The sequence below is a fragment of the Pinus tabuliformis genome, chromosome 4_2 (genome assembly GCF_031772625.1).
Source record: "Pinus tabuliformis cultivar Carrire ecotype Pingquan chromosome 4_2, CPIR1, whole genome shotgun sequence".
In the NCBI taxonomy this organism is placed as follows: domain Eukaryota; kingdom Viridiplantae; phylum Streptophyta; class Pinopsida; order Pinales; family Pinaceae; genus Pinus; species Pinus tabuliformis.
The window spans coordinates 962,508,495-962,524,147 of NC_142304.1; positions in this window are offsets into that span (position 1 = coordinate 962,508,495).

Here is a 15,653-nt window from a genome sequence, read left to right on the forward strand (position 1 = left end):
AGATCCGCTGTCTTCAAACTCGTCCAATCTTTGCCTGAAGTACAAGTTGATCCATGTGAAAAATGTTCTGGAGTCGAACATGGAAAGACATTGCCTGATTACCAGCCGATGATGTAAGCTGTTAACAGGCACGAGAGGAATCACCGATAATGATGATGACCCTCAAGGTATGGCAGTACAATTCGCTTGGTGTGAGAATGGGACTTGGCATTGAACACCATGAAAAATCTCTTGGTCGAAGGCCATTGATGTAAACCTATCGCTGAAAGTGAGAAACTTGCCATTGAGGCATGCAAGCTTCAAAGTACTGAAAGGGTTGTTCCTAGGTTGACTTATTGGATAAAGAGCTGATGTCGACAAGAAGTGACCCGTCATAGGAGGGCCTTAATGAATCCCATGTCTATGACACGAAACGAAGCAAATGACTTTTGGAGGTGAAAACGATCTAATGATACAGGGTTCAAGGTGGCGGTCATGAAAGAATGAAGTGTAAAGGTATTGCAATGGATGAGACACAAGATTGTCTGGTGAATTCTCTAATCAACTTCTCTTGAACATATCGGCAACACTTGGAATGGATTGGTAGCATTAACCCCAAAGATGGATGGTATGATGGACCAATGGTAATATGACCGGTGAACGGAATAACCTAACCTGACTCAGACATGGAGTGAAAGTGTCATGCTCAAGAGTGATTTTGCTACCAATAAAGTTTCTTCAAGTTTTCTTCCCAATTTTTCCCTAGTCATTGTTGACCAGTACCTCTTTATTATTATCAAGCTTGAGGAGGATAACATATGCTTGTTCTATAATTTTCCCTTTGGGCAAACCCATCGCTATGTTTTAACGAGCCTAGCGATAGTGAGACTCGTTCTTGTCTATATGGACAAGTTTGTCGCTATTGGTTTTAACAAGTTTAATGACAAAGATAACTCGGTCCTTTTCAATTTTAGAGAGTTTGAAAGGGACATAAAGGAAACTCCAATAATCCTTTTTTGTCATATAATCCCTTAAGTCCGAAAAAGTATAAAATAATACGAAAGGGATGAACTTTCGATAATTTTAACGAGCTGAATAAAACCAGCGCTCAATCTTTTTGTGTAATAATCCCTCAGGTCCAGAAAGATTAAAATATAAAGGAGGGATAGCACTCCCGATAGCTTTAACGAGCTGGAGAGGCCAACTGCTCGGCAATCTTTTCATATTTTACGATTCAGATGAAAAGAGCTTAAAGGAGACTTGTTTTTTTAGGAACGAGTGATAATTTCGGGTAGTAGCTAATTCCAGGTAAGGTTTGGAATTTTCTAATCATGGCAGTGTCACAAGGATGGCTAACAGGATCACTCTTCGCAGCTATTCCTCAAAAAGGGGTAAACAATCAAGTGGAGGTGAATGATCGGAAAAAATAGAGTGGAGGTGATGATGAGAACACGACCAAGGATCAGGAGCTAATGATAATGCATTCACAATGGTTATTTACCAGAGATTGGTTCATTTTTTAATGAGCTTAAACTCTGGGGAAACATTTGCTCATTGCTTAGGTTTAATTTTTAACGAGCTTGAACTTCACATAGAAACTACTCGTGCTAGTCATATAATAAGGATGTTTCATTGATAGATTCCACTTTTATGGAGCTTGCACCTTTCGAAGCTTTGCTCCGTATCCTTCCTTTATGTAAGCTAGGAATGACCAATCCTACGAGTTTAAAGGGTTTCAGAACCTACAAACTAAGAAAATAAATGGTCGCTCTTCACTTGCACGCAAAAAGGTTTGCATGCCCCCAGGTATAGTGAAGTAGAGTTTTGAGGTTACCCCTCAATTTTCAAACAAAATGTTTGCTTCGTTAGGAAAGGCCTACCTTATACAGGTTACCCCTCAATTCGCAAACAAAACATTCGTTCTATTAGGAAAGGTATACCTTCAAACGGAGGTATCTTATCCGGTCTATTCACATTTTCCTATACAGACGGGTATTAGACTAGTCATATATCCTTCGCCGAAACCTACTCTATACCCAGAGTTTTCCTGCCTGAGCAGACCAGGGCGCATGCCCCCTGGGTTTCAGTCACGACCCCGTGAATTACTCTTGTTCTTTAGGTGGACGAATTGGAGATTGATGAGACATTCCTTGCATGAAAAGACCATTTAGAGATGGCATTTGACTATTAACTATGTGTGAGTTGGGGAACGAAAGTTGGTCTACGAGCTAGACCACTTGGCCTTCATACGGAAAACACATTATTCTAAAGAGTGAGGAGACAATGGCGCCCATGCAATAAATATAGTCATGCCCGAGGAGTAGATTATAGTCTAGAGCTCCTTGGACTACCATCACATTCATATAAATGGTTTTCCTTCTCAACGTTATAGGCACATTAGGGAGGATCCCTAACGGTCGACTGGTTCCTTTGTTGAAGCCTGTTAGATTTCTCATCTCAGGCAGAAGCGATGGCGAACCAAGCACTTTCCAAGCAGTTGAGGAGAGGATACTCACATAAACCCCTTCATATATGATGGTACCGACCATGATCATTTTGTAAGTTTATACAATGATTCAGAATGGTACAGTAGCCGGTAAACGGGGTCTGCCTAGTAGATTCCAATCGAAGGAAACGACTAGGTTGCTTGGATGCAAGACCAAATAGACGGCCGGATATGACTCTGACGAACTTCCTTCCTGTGGTAAAGGAACTGGTAGATTGCCCCCATGTTCATCAGAGTCTGTGTTTATGAAAAGAATTTGAACGGTGTTGTTCTCATTCTCTTCGGTGATTGTATCATCTGAAGATGGACCTTCCGAAGACAAAACCAAGTCAACTGCTGCCTCAACCTTTTGACTTTCGTCTGGTATGGATTTAGTGATAGATGCTTCGACCGAAGACAATGGCGTGTCAGTCGGATTTTCAACTAGTGATGGACTCGGCAAGAGTTTCTTGTATCCAGGAGGAAGCTGTAGTGGTGAAGCAGGATGGTCATCCAAGACTCTTTTAGCTTCATCTAGGAAGGGACAATGGTGGACGACGTGATCGCCTTCACACAGTTTACAAGGAAATTTACATTTCCTTTTTTGTCCAAATGCTTCACTTTCACTAGTTGATGGTGTACTTTCAACATGATCTTCAGAGGTTGATGACACCAGATTGTGCAAACAAGGAGACCAGTCCCTTAAGATCCGAAGGATGTAAGGACAATCTCGATGATAGTGGTCCTCTTTGCAAATGACACATGGAGATTTAGGCTTGGACAGTGTGGTGTGTGTATTTTCACTAGACGATGCCTGGTTACCCCATTTTGCCTTTCGCTGCTTCTTCTTATTCTCTTTCTTCTCTTTCCCCTTCTTCTCCTTCTTAGTTACTTGATTTTTGGCTAACTAGCTTCATCAAGTGAAGAGGAAGGAGGAGATGGAGGATTGGATGAAGTAGAAGGTTGGGGGGTAACTTTAGTATCATCTAGTTACTGACTCGATTGTTCAGGAATCACGGTGTTCTAAACGATGGAGGTTGAGAAGAGCCATATTGGCAAGCCAATCGTCAATCCTGGAAGTGACAATGTGGCCATATGGGGTGCACCAACATCTCCCCAAGATGATAAAGGACTAGGATTTCCTCCAAGGGGAAATCTTTGGTTGGTGGACTCCATTTTCCTCAACCTAAGACCAACGCGGGAATAGTGATATTATTCCGATTAAAATAAATTTTAGACGGTTTGACACAACTTATTTTTTCAATTTTTAAGAGTCGAGAAAAAAAAAAGATGACTCTAGTCGCCTTCGATTTTTAATGAGCCTGAAGTGACAAGTGCTCAGATGGACCTTTTCCTTTAAGGAGTCTGAAAAGGAATGAAAGAGACTACTCTGGAAATCTAGACAAAGGGATTACCAAACGAATCGCAAAACTGCAGAATACTTTTTACGAATAAAGGATATAGCCTATTGTGGTGTCCCAATATATACTCGATGGTACGTGGGAGCACAAGTCCGTACTAGCACTTGTCATCTCAAAGAGGAGGAATCACCCAACCAACAATGAAAGCGATAGTTACCAAGCTTTATGACGCCAGAATAGTCTCTAGCCTAGACTTCTAGATGTTGTGCATTAGGTTCCAAAGCGTTTTTATGTTCATTGAATTTATTTTACAGTTGATCTTTCTTAAGAAATTTGCCTTTCAGGTTCACCACGTGATGTAGATATACAATTCCTAAAATTCAATCTAAGATGATAAACAATCGTTTAATCTTCTTTTTGCAATGAAAATCCCAGCTACTAAAGAAAGAGAGATGATATTCTTTCAACATAGAGCAGAGAGCACACACTAGATGCACTGTCCTAAATCAAACCAACAAGCAGTCTGAATGCAAATGCACATGCATGTATTTGTTTTCAGCCTTCTTAATGTGTGAATGACAAGAAGAATGCTAAGTACAAATCTAAATTATCTTTTCAAAGTGACAGTACTAACAAATTTCTCTTCAAAAACGAAAGGAAGATAATGACGACACATTGCGACTTTGAATTGAAAAGTACTTTCGACACTTGAAAAACTACTAATTCAAGTCAAATACACGAGTGACTGCATAATCGACCATCAAGAACAATAGAATTATTTTCTTTGACTGAAAACAACACTTGCAACACTTCCAAATCAAAAGATGACAATTTGATTACATTACTTTTTGTAAAAGAGAACTATAAATGGCACACAATACATAAAAACATTCACAATTCTTTGTACTATGGAGGTGGAATCGTGCAAAGGAAGGGGGTTTCCACAGTTGTATACTGATCACAAACAGCAAAACTCCTGAATAAAGATGAAGAGAGTGAACACAGAAACCAAAATCTGAGAGCAGAAGAGGTCTTACCTGATCAGCGCACCTGCAACACAAGGAAAGTGCGATGCAATGAACATACTGCACACGGGAGGTGCGATGCATCTAGATTCCAAAGAGGAGAAAGTGTGATGGTCCAGGGATGAGACTTCAACCTGGTTCTTGGTCACAGTTTGCGGCTTAGTTTAGGGATTTAGGCCTAGCTAATGATATTCAACAAATATAAATCACAAGGGTTGATCTAATCAGGTTACTAGAGCCACCACTAGGGCAATTAGGATGTTTGCAAATCAATTGTTCATTTTATAAACAAAACCCGGAGATAGACTGAAGTAGCATTGATCTACTTTGCACTTGCATAGAAAATGCAGTTCGAAGGCTAGCTAGCTTAACTTCAGGCTCCATCTGTAAGTTTATAAAACAAACAAATATAGACAAGAAAATAATCTATTCGATCCCCAGCGGAGTCGCCATTTTGTTATCGGGAAATCTAGTGTCTATGCAGAGCTGCTAGTCCCACTAAGACAGGTAGCTATCTTAGAAACAAACAGATTAAAGTTACTTTCGTTTTCCTTTATGAGAAGTAGATAGGAGAAGATCAAAGAATACCAACCTCAATCCTTCGCTTGGTTCTTTGCTTGTTCCTTCTCCTTACTGACTGGTCTTTGCCGCTTCTCCCTTGACAACTCCGCTTCAAAGAGTACCTGTAAAGTCAATGCAGCATAATACCTTCAAAGTGCAGAGATCTACAATCATAAACAATATAGGACCAAATATATATTAACCACACAAATGCATATACTATCAGACATACAAGAATGTGGAGGAAAACTTGAATAGCTTTATTAATATGAAGATTAGAAGAGAGGATTACAACCCATTGTTCTGACCCAGCATCATCCTCCCAGCATGAAAGCCCTTCTTCACCTCATGAAAAGCTTAGATCACCCAACACTATGATATTCCACCAGGAAACCAACAACACTTCCTTACCAGATACAAACTTCCAGCCTCTGGATCTCTGCGAGGAGGGATCCATATATAGATGATTGCAGGGAGGTTAGTTAGCTTCTGGGATTTTGATTAGTGTCTTCTCTCTGATAGTTCTTGGTTCAACTTGGAGATTGATGATCTGTTACTCATCCCTGGGTGAATTCAGAGAGGCAAGTGTCACAGGAGAAGTTTCTGGAAGATTCTATGATCATCCACCTCGCAAAATATCTCTGCCATTTGTCCACTCTCGCCCATCACACCCTACAGAAGGGATTTTCAGTATGCATCGCACCCTTTACACTGAGTAGGTCAGATGCATCGCAGCCTTAGTACTAAGCAACCTATATGGTCCAGTTTTGACCAGTTTTGAGCAGTTTCCTGTGGAGAACTTCTGGGAGATGATGTAATCAGCTGACCTTGTTCCTTTAGGGCATGAAACAACACTTTTAGGGACTTAGGAGCCCTTAGTTTATGGACATATATGATTAGGGTGGCAGTACCCAAAAATGTCTATAACAAACCCTTGTAAAAATTCCATGTAAAGTTAATAAAGGAGAAAATAAGACAAAGGTCATGGGACATGTATTCCAAGCTGAATGGTCAGAAAAAAAATCCTAGTGGGTGTTCATTTCAATTATTATGGCTAAAGGAAAATGGAAAGGCAATGTAAAAGCATATGTAAAGGCAAGATGCATTATTTGGAATTTATTTAAGAAAACAATGGAAAATAGTGCAAAAGGAAGGTGAGAGGTCACAAGTTGCATGTGAGAAGAAAAATGAAGAAAATAGAGGCCTTATTAATAGAAAGGCTTTTTAGAACCAGTTTGTATGTTTTTTCAGTTCAATTTTGGAGATCTCTCTCTATTCTATTTCTCTCACACTCTTGGGCACTTACAATTTTCTTGGAGCACTTCATCATTGGATCAAGAAAAAGAAGAAGACAAGAAGAAGGAAAATTCAAGCAGGGAAGAGAAGGTTCTAGAAGCTACAATGGGATTATTTATAGGTATTTATTTGCATGTGTGATTTGCTTGCTAGATTTAGCATGCATGGTTATGCATGTGTGTTCATGGTTCTCTTGTTGTCATAGGAATGGGCTTTTCCAAGTGTAATATTGTTTTTCAGCCTCGACTTGCCATTTGCAGATAGTGATGTTGTGGTGGATTATTTTGTAAGTGGTTGAGATGGGTTGTTGGATGGAAATGAAGTTGAGTGCGGTAGTCCCATGTTTATTAACAAGGCCTCAGAATCCCGGTATGGGGTAGACGATAAAGCTTGAATGTGAACACCTCGATTTAGCCTAGGAATCCCTTGAGACGTAATGGCAGGATACACAGTAAATCTTAGTGGTGAGTATGCTTGATTGGGCTTAGGAATCTGGGTATGGGATACACGATAAATCTCAGAAGGTGGAGACCTCATAGGCATAGGCAAGGAAAATTTTAAGGCTGGAAAATTTTCTTGAAGTTTAAAAACATTGGCGAATCCCAATAATCCCTAATATGCAAACTATAAAATGTTTATTGATATATTTGTAAAATTATTCAAATTTATAATGATTTTATATATAGTATCTATATAATGTTGGCGATTTTTAAGTTAAAATAATTTTGTATTCTAAAATTTGGGTGAATTGTCTTTTATAAAATTGGAAATTGGCGAATCTTTTTTGTAGAAAAATCATGGAAAATTAGCCCACTGGGCGAACATTAGCCCCTAAAATTTTCCATGGGCATAGGAATCCCTTTATCAATAATCGTTGGATACACGTAAAGCTGAGAGGTTGGGACACACAAATTCCCCATGGTATATGTGGAGATATCCGATGGCATCCATGCTTTCTTTCGGCCTAGTGATCTAGTGTGGATTACAGTAAATCTTGGTATTGTATGTTTATTATTTATGGCTTGGTTATCTGGTGGGGATTGCAATAAAGCATATTTATATTCTTGAGGGTGAGGTGGTGTAGCCTTAGGAAGCCCTGGTTGAATTTGGTGATAAGTCTCACATTCATGCTTGGAATATGGCATGGCCATGATTGGATGAAGAGAGACTTGGCTTAGTCAATCTACAGTTTGGTGGAACATGGTAGTCCGATACCGGGTTGGCTTTTGCGTTCATTAATGATAGTTATTTATCCTTGGCATTTTATCAGAAAATATATTGGTTCACATGAGACATTTATGGCCAATGTGTCCTTGATATTTTTGTTGGTTATATGTTAGTTATGAGCATGTTTTATGACATTGATGATGTATGGCTCTCGTCATGTTTGGTTTGTCAATGAATGTACAATGAACATATGACCTAATATATTATAATGCATCTAATGTGATACGGCATCAATGCTTCTTAGCGATTCACATATAAGTATGAGACACCTATGCTCAGATTTGTTGTTATGATCTATATAATGCATATTTGTGACATGTTTGATGAAATGCATGCATTGGCTAGTAGGGTTCCAGTCAAGCCTCTGTTAAAGTATTTTCATTTGTATCATTTTTGCAATGTTACTTTTCATTTCTAAAAGTTTCATAGAGTTCCAGGTAGTGGCATGATTCATAACACTGAAAAGTGGCAGATAATCTGAGGATAGGGAAGCACCTCCCCACACAGCATCAATCCCATAACCAAATAGGTATTGGTCTTCACCAATATCGTGAGGTCAGTGAGTTGAATGACCATAATCTAATTGTATGCTTTCCAACATTATACCAAAAATCATAGGAACCTATTCTGCGACCTCATCGGTAGTTCTAAAGAAACTTCAAAATCCCCCACTACACCAACTATTGACTCGCCATGGGATCTTGTGCCACAACAGCCCAAAGCATCACCCAGTCTCTCTCTAGCTAAATCATCATATAAAATATGATACTGGATGTCAAAAATGAACCCCTCAGGTCTTAAAAAAGAAAAAAAGGGCCAAATTCAGTCATTTCCCCCCATTGTCTATTTCCAAAAAAGGTGCCCGACACGCGTGCCTGTTTTGTTAGAAGGTATGTACATTGCATGCTTGCATCTTGTACATGCATGTGCACATCATGAAAAACAAAAAAAAATGCATGATGAACCCCAAAATAGTTCTTCATGTCATTTCTAAACACAAAAGCGCATTGCGTGCATCTGAGTAGACTTTTTGTGTAGAGTCTTCGCACAAAATTCCAAGTTTTGCGTGAAGACCACGCGACTCATGACGAGTTGCCCACGCGGCCAATTGGGTTAACCCTAGAAATTCCATCTAGGGGACCCCTATATGGCGTACGTAACCTAAAAACTTCAAAACTAGAAAGGCTAAGGCTCAATCTCTTACCTAGATCTCTCCATGTGAATGCCAGGTACTCAAGCTGGTCGCAACGGCTAGAAAGGCTCCAATGTACTCTCTAACCTCCACAACTCAGTAATGCAAATGAGTGATATTTGGGCTCCTCCACCCTATCTATCACCATTTTCACCATCTCCTGTGGTCCATTACAAAGCCTTGGGATATCCATTGACAAAACCAGAAGAGACACAAAGATCACTACCACGCCATCTTCATCATGGAACCCTCTCTTCTAGTAAATACCAAAAAACATTTTTTGGCCTGTCGCATACTTAGAAACAGATGTCAGGTACTTCTACAACTCTCTAAATCCATAACATTCATTATATATGTATGTCTTGAATAATGCTTTGACTTTGGGTTTTGGTTGTATCCATTGAAGGAACATCACACATGGTCGCAACTCACCAGGATAGGTAGTGGTGATTTACTGGTGAGTTGCGACCAAAGGTGATTGGAAGCTTGTTTTGACTACTGCCATTTGTGTATCAAGCTCCAACCTCAGGATAGCTATCCATATCCTCCTACATTAATATCTCTCACTATCATGCCTATCTCACCCATGTTATTACAATATATTCATATCTCACACTAATTTCCTGACTCACCATGTCAACTTCAAAAAATGTGTTCGAGGAAAGAGGTAGTACCTTGGATAATCCCCCCGTCAACAGGGATATCCTCAGGTGGCACATAGGGAACAATTATTGTTCAATGATTTCATTGGTCCCATTGAGATTCGACATCAACTCAACCATTCATGTCAAGGTGCTGTCGTACTTAGTTACTATTGCAGTTCATTCATTTAGTCAAAGACACTCGCATCACTAAGCACGTCATTCAACAATGCTTACATTATGATGCGACAGAGGTACCAGTAGCCAAATACCTATGCATACTACAATAACCATCAATAGTGCTTCACCGAGGCTATGCATAAGGGAACGATATTATGCTTATTTTACCAAAAAATACCCTTGAGGGCATCAACAATTATCATCATCAACTATCAGTATGTCAACAACCACCATGTTGACTGGACAAAAATTAGTCCTTGTCTAATTGTAATTAATTTTGATTAGCCATCACAACGAGCATGGGACATGCCTGCCTCATATATACACACCATTTTTTGTAGGTTTTCACCAGAGCATGGGTAGCATTAATACTCAGTCAAGGGGTTTTTCTATAGTCATCTCCACAACAACCTGTCCTCTCTCTCAAAAAGTTGATCAAACTCTACATATGAAATGAATATGTGATGTATTTTGGCTATTAATTTTCTCCTAATCTCATACATTAGGGGACAACTGTTAACACCAAAAAATCGTACACCTATTAGTAAAATCCAAAAGAAATTGAAAGTGTCCAACAAAATGCACAGGTGGACATTTTTCTAGCTAAATACATTATGAAGTTTTAAAAAGTCAAAGTTCTTGTAAGGTCAAAAGTTTATAAAGGAAAAACAGTTAAGGTAACATGTATATTTCTTCAAAACCACATGGAATAACATCCAAAGGCTGTCCGGTTGCAGAAAATGATAACTTAGCAGTCTGGGACCACTTTACACACTTGTCGGTGATTCTCTGACATGAGGTCAGTCTAGTACAATTGAATTTGAGTCACCTTGGAGAGATAGAACCCTCTTGTCCTGCTCATGTGTCTTTATCATACATGTACCAAGAGATGGAAGAAGGATTGATTTGTTTTGATATATATTAATAGGCCATTGGGAGAACCAAAGTATGAGACATTATTATTCTAGCCAAATTGTTGTTTGAGCATACCACCATAGCATTGTTGAAGTGAAAGAAGTTAAAAGCGATAACATGTTTCTCATATTGCCTCTAAGAAACCCATAATCTTAGTGAGAGGAGAGGAATCCACTATTGGAGATTCTTCGAACTTCTTTCAGAGAGAGGAGAAAGTTGCAAAGAGATTGAGTAGAGAAACGTCCTTGCTGAGGCATTTTGAGCTCCATATCTCAAATAATTCTCTTCAAGTGTCTAAGATTCACCTATTGTATTCAACCTATACCACCAACAACCAATAAGGGGATATTTCTCCATATATTATTGATGTGTTTGATCCATTTGAGCATTATTTTGCATATGTACCTCCTTTTTTAGTTTATGTTTATCTATGCATTGTTTCCACTATTTACAAAGTTGTGTTTATTTAATTCTGTCCATTAACAACACCAATTTTGATTGTGATCCTTTGTAAGGAACAATCCACTGCTAAGGGGATTCTTTTAGTACACTTGTGCTCCAAAAACACTACAACAACATCATTAACGCAGAAACCTGTGCCACAGTGGCCACCACCAAGACCAAGAAGAATGAGCTTGAAGATTTAGAGGAGGGGAAATGCCTTTTCCACTCACATATTTAAGTGAAGTGTTTTCCGTTGTAGTTCATTAACAAAATCGAGAGTAAAAAGAACCTCATTTTAGTGGAGGTTATGAGGTGGCAGGGTCTACAAACTACAACACATCCATAGTCATACACCATCGAGTAGCTTCACCAAGGAGGAGATCTTAGCGTCAGCCAACAGTGCCACATTCCCTAAAACATCAAGAACTTCACAGATGAGGTATTTTATGATGTTTCTCCTCTTTAATTTTGTGATGTATTATTAGGAAAAGCATACTTGTGGAAGCAACATGTTGTATATTGAACAATGTAGACCAACTTCGGACATACTTTTCACCATTGTTGGACACATCCAACATTGTAGAGCAAATCAAAGAAAAAAAGATAAACCCAAACTACATGGAACAAACCACTATTTATCAGATCATGGATACACATATCAAGAACACTCACCAGCAAAGGGTCCAACTAAATTGAGTTGTCAAAGTAGTCCAACAACTTCACTAGGGAAAGTGGTTCACTAGGCACTAGGTTCAACAAAATTTTCCCCACCTCATGGAGTCCCTACATGTAATGGGGACCATTGCTTCCTAAGGAGGGAAGAATGATCTAGATGGATATTGGTTTCCATCTACCCATTCCACCTATACCTCTAGTTCGTTTCATCTATTTCGTTGTTTATTGCAGCATTTAGGAATTTTAGATGTTTTTTAGGTCCTGAACTTCTGGAGTAGTTTTTAGCCCCACAAAATGACATTCTTTTAGGTCCTCCACAAGGCCCCAGCCAAATGTTGTGGCCTACTACAAATCCTATAGTACTCAGAGAGATATTTCCAAAAAGGTATCGTAGACGCCAAACATAGATAATATGACCAAGTTATGACCTGGGGAAGTTGGATTCCCAACTAACCCTAACGAGGCCCACAAGCACTTGGCATTCCATCTCCTAGGGTTAGGGTTTTCATTGTTTAGAGTTTTCCCTTGTTTTTCTATAATAAATAGGCCCTTGAGCCTCATTTTAGCATAATCTAGAGGCATGTGGTTGCCACATCTATTCTTAAATATAAGCTACCACCACCCGAGCTAGTTTATTTCCATTTCTGTCAGTAAACATATTTCAGTATTTGAGAGGAATGAAATGAAGTGTTATTTTTGTCACATCTCTGTATTTGTGGTTGTATTTGTGATTTATTGCATTCTTGTTTATGTTTAGGTCAAGAAATACCCATAAATATCCATAATCAAATATAAGACAAACAAAATTCTACACAAGTTGTACTACACTCATAGCTTGCCCAAACATTCCAAACCTACGATAAACATTTCATCAAACATGTAGTAAACATAGAAGATAAAGGTCATGAATGCATATCTAATCATGAAATTCTTGACTTCATAAGAGAATCGTTATGATGGCTCAATTCCCTCTCAAGCTAGCTGCAACAACACATGTTAACCCATGCATACATTAGTCAATAAATAACTTATCATATCATGAACAAGAATCCATGCTAAGAGCACATCATTTAACCATGTCTATAACCAACATATAACCAAAATAAATCCATGAAAAGCTAGTCATATAGTATACATAATAATCATTACATGTGCTCATTGATCAAAATAGTAAATTAACTCATATTAATATATGCAAATGTCAACCAATTCAGGGACTTCCACATGCCACTCAACCATAGATTGGGCTGAAAAATATATCTCTTGTAGCCATCACCCCTATGCCATATTATAAGAATGAATGTGGGATTTTGTCGGTTATGTTGTCCTTTGAGATAACTCTAGGCCAGTTAGTTTTGCCAAAGCATCTACAATGTTTTTTTGTTTTAAATGATTGGATGACCAGTGAATTTTTTTATAAACAGGTGCTTCAAACTTAGATATATTTCGAAGTAAAATAAATGGTTGTTCTTTAACTACACATAGTTAATTTTATTTTAATTGGGTAGAAAAGTAGAACATGGGGAAATATAATTGATTTAATATTCAAACTGAATATTTAACTAGTTATAAGAAGAAATTAAGAAAACAATGTTTAGTTAGTCAACAAAATATAATTAAAATATTATAGAAATCTGATGTAATTTATATTTAAAGAGGAACCTGTTATCACCCAGGTTGTTCCCTATGACTCCCAAGGGAATACGGCCGGGGTAACCACTAACCAATCTTTGGATCACTGTTTCTAGCCAAACTGTGATCAGAGAGGGCTCTCTCTTTATGATTTGTAACTGTTTGTGATAGGGTTTTAGGCTAGCTATTGTGTACTGGTTTTTGTTTATGTTTTGGTTGATGAAACTCCTTTTAGGTTTTAGTGAAGTAGTTTTCTGAGAGGTTGAGTACCATTGGGCAATGGAGTCTGTGGCTATATGTGTTTGAAACTTTGAGATGAAAGATGGGACTTACAGGGCCATTCGAGTGCTTAATAGAACAGGTTTTTTGATTAAATGACTGGAAACAGGTAACACAAACAGTGAAAGCATTTAAGAATTTCCACTTTTTATCTATATGTTCCCAACAGACAGCTTTAAGAGGAGAAAACAGAGGTCTTAGGGGCAAAGATTGAATCCCTGAGAATGACTGTCACAGTAGAAGACACAGTTTCGAAATGCAGCAATTAAGAATTTCAATTCTGTCACTGTATCTGAGGAAAACATGTATAATAGCTCAGTTTGAGTCCAGGGTAAACATGGTTAAATCCTGGGACTATCCTTTCACCTTGCTATCAAGTGTAAAACATTCGAACAACAAAAGAGAACAAAAAAAACTCAAAAAAAACATAACGAAGAGATTTGAGAATACTTGCTGTTTTATGCAACACCCTGGAATCCTGTAACATTCATCTTTCACCACAATACATCAAAGAACACCAAGCCTTGGAAATTCCATTCTTCCTTTGTATTAATTCTCTGAAAATGTTACAACGAGGTAGAGCTCTTCAAAAGAAAATAACAACAACCCCTTCAACTGCTGTGAAGGGTGAATATATACTTGCGGTGATTTACAAAATATCTAAGTCCTGAGTTATCTCAGATTTTACTTTCTTACCAACTACTTAAGATATTATGGCCAAAATTTAATGCAGCATTGATTACAGAGTACAGGCATTTTAATGCTCTGTCAAAAGATATTTTAGCCTTTGGAGACAGCTAAGTCGGTCGAGATTTTCTGAGTAAATGCTGGAAAATCTGTCTTCAATGCTTTGTACGCTGTGTCTTGGACTTGTCACCTGAGATTGTGACTGTTGCTTGTGGTGAGTCAATGGTCCTGCTGAGTTGGCTCAGCCTCTGCCTCTTCCCTGTAGATATTTTCCTCAAAACTGTGCCTGCGCATGTGTGCTTATTTAGCTGTAGAAATAGCGCTACTGATTCTGGCCTGACAGAACTGTTTGTGTTAAATTTCTCCAGGCATCCTGTGTGGGCAGTTGGTGTGCTAGGATTGCACCCAGAGTTTCATCTGCTTCTGTAAATTTGAAGAAGTTAGGTGGTGTATCAAACAGATGGTCAACTTCATTCATGAGGAAAAACAGGTTCTCTACCCTGTCATACATACTCTGCCCTGTGGCTGGCCCTGGCTCTGCTGAAGTGCTGGGTGGTTGTGCAATCTCTGCCACTGCATGGGCATCAATCCTCTTGTTGTAATTGTCCAGGGTGAGCAGTCTTCCTACACTGCTTAAGATGCTGGGGAGGCCTCTGTTCTGCAGTGTCACGAATTTTTCCAGGAATCTATTGATTTCAGTTTGCATATCCTGGGTCCTCCTCTCCAATGTTCCAACCAAGTTTCTCAATGTAATGACTCTCTTTGCTACAGCAATTGCTTCTGTCCTGTTAGTGATTCCCATGACAGCTAATTGAGAGCTAGTCTTATAATTCAGAGTGTTGATTATCCTTGTAGCAGCTTCTGGCATGTGTCCAAGGCTTGCCCTGGCTCTCTGAATTTCTCTGTTTGCTTTGGTGATGAGCACCATTTGCTCATCCATGGTCTCAATATATTGCCACTGTTTGGCAATGGACCGCCCAATATTGCTCCACAGCACTGCTTTTATTTCAGCTGTCACCTTTTCTAGTGCAAGCTCCTTCTCTAGTTCAGCAATTCTCCTCTTAAGAGCTTTTA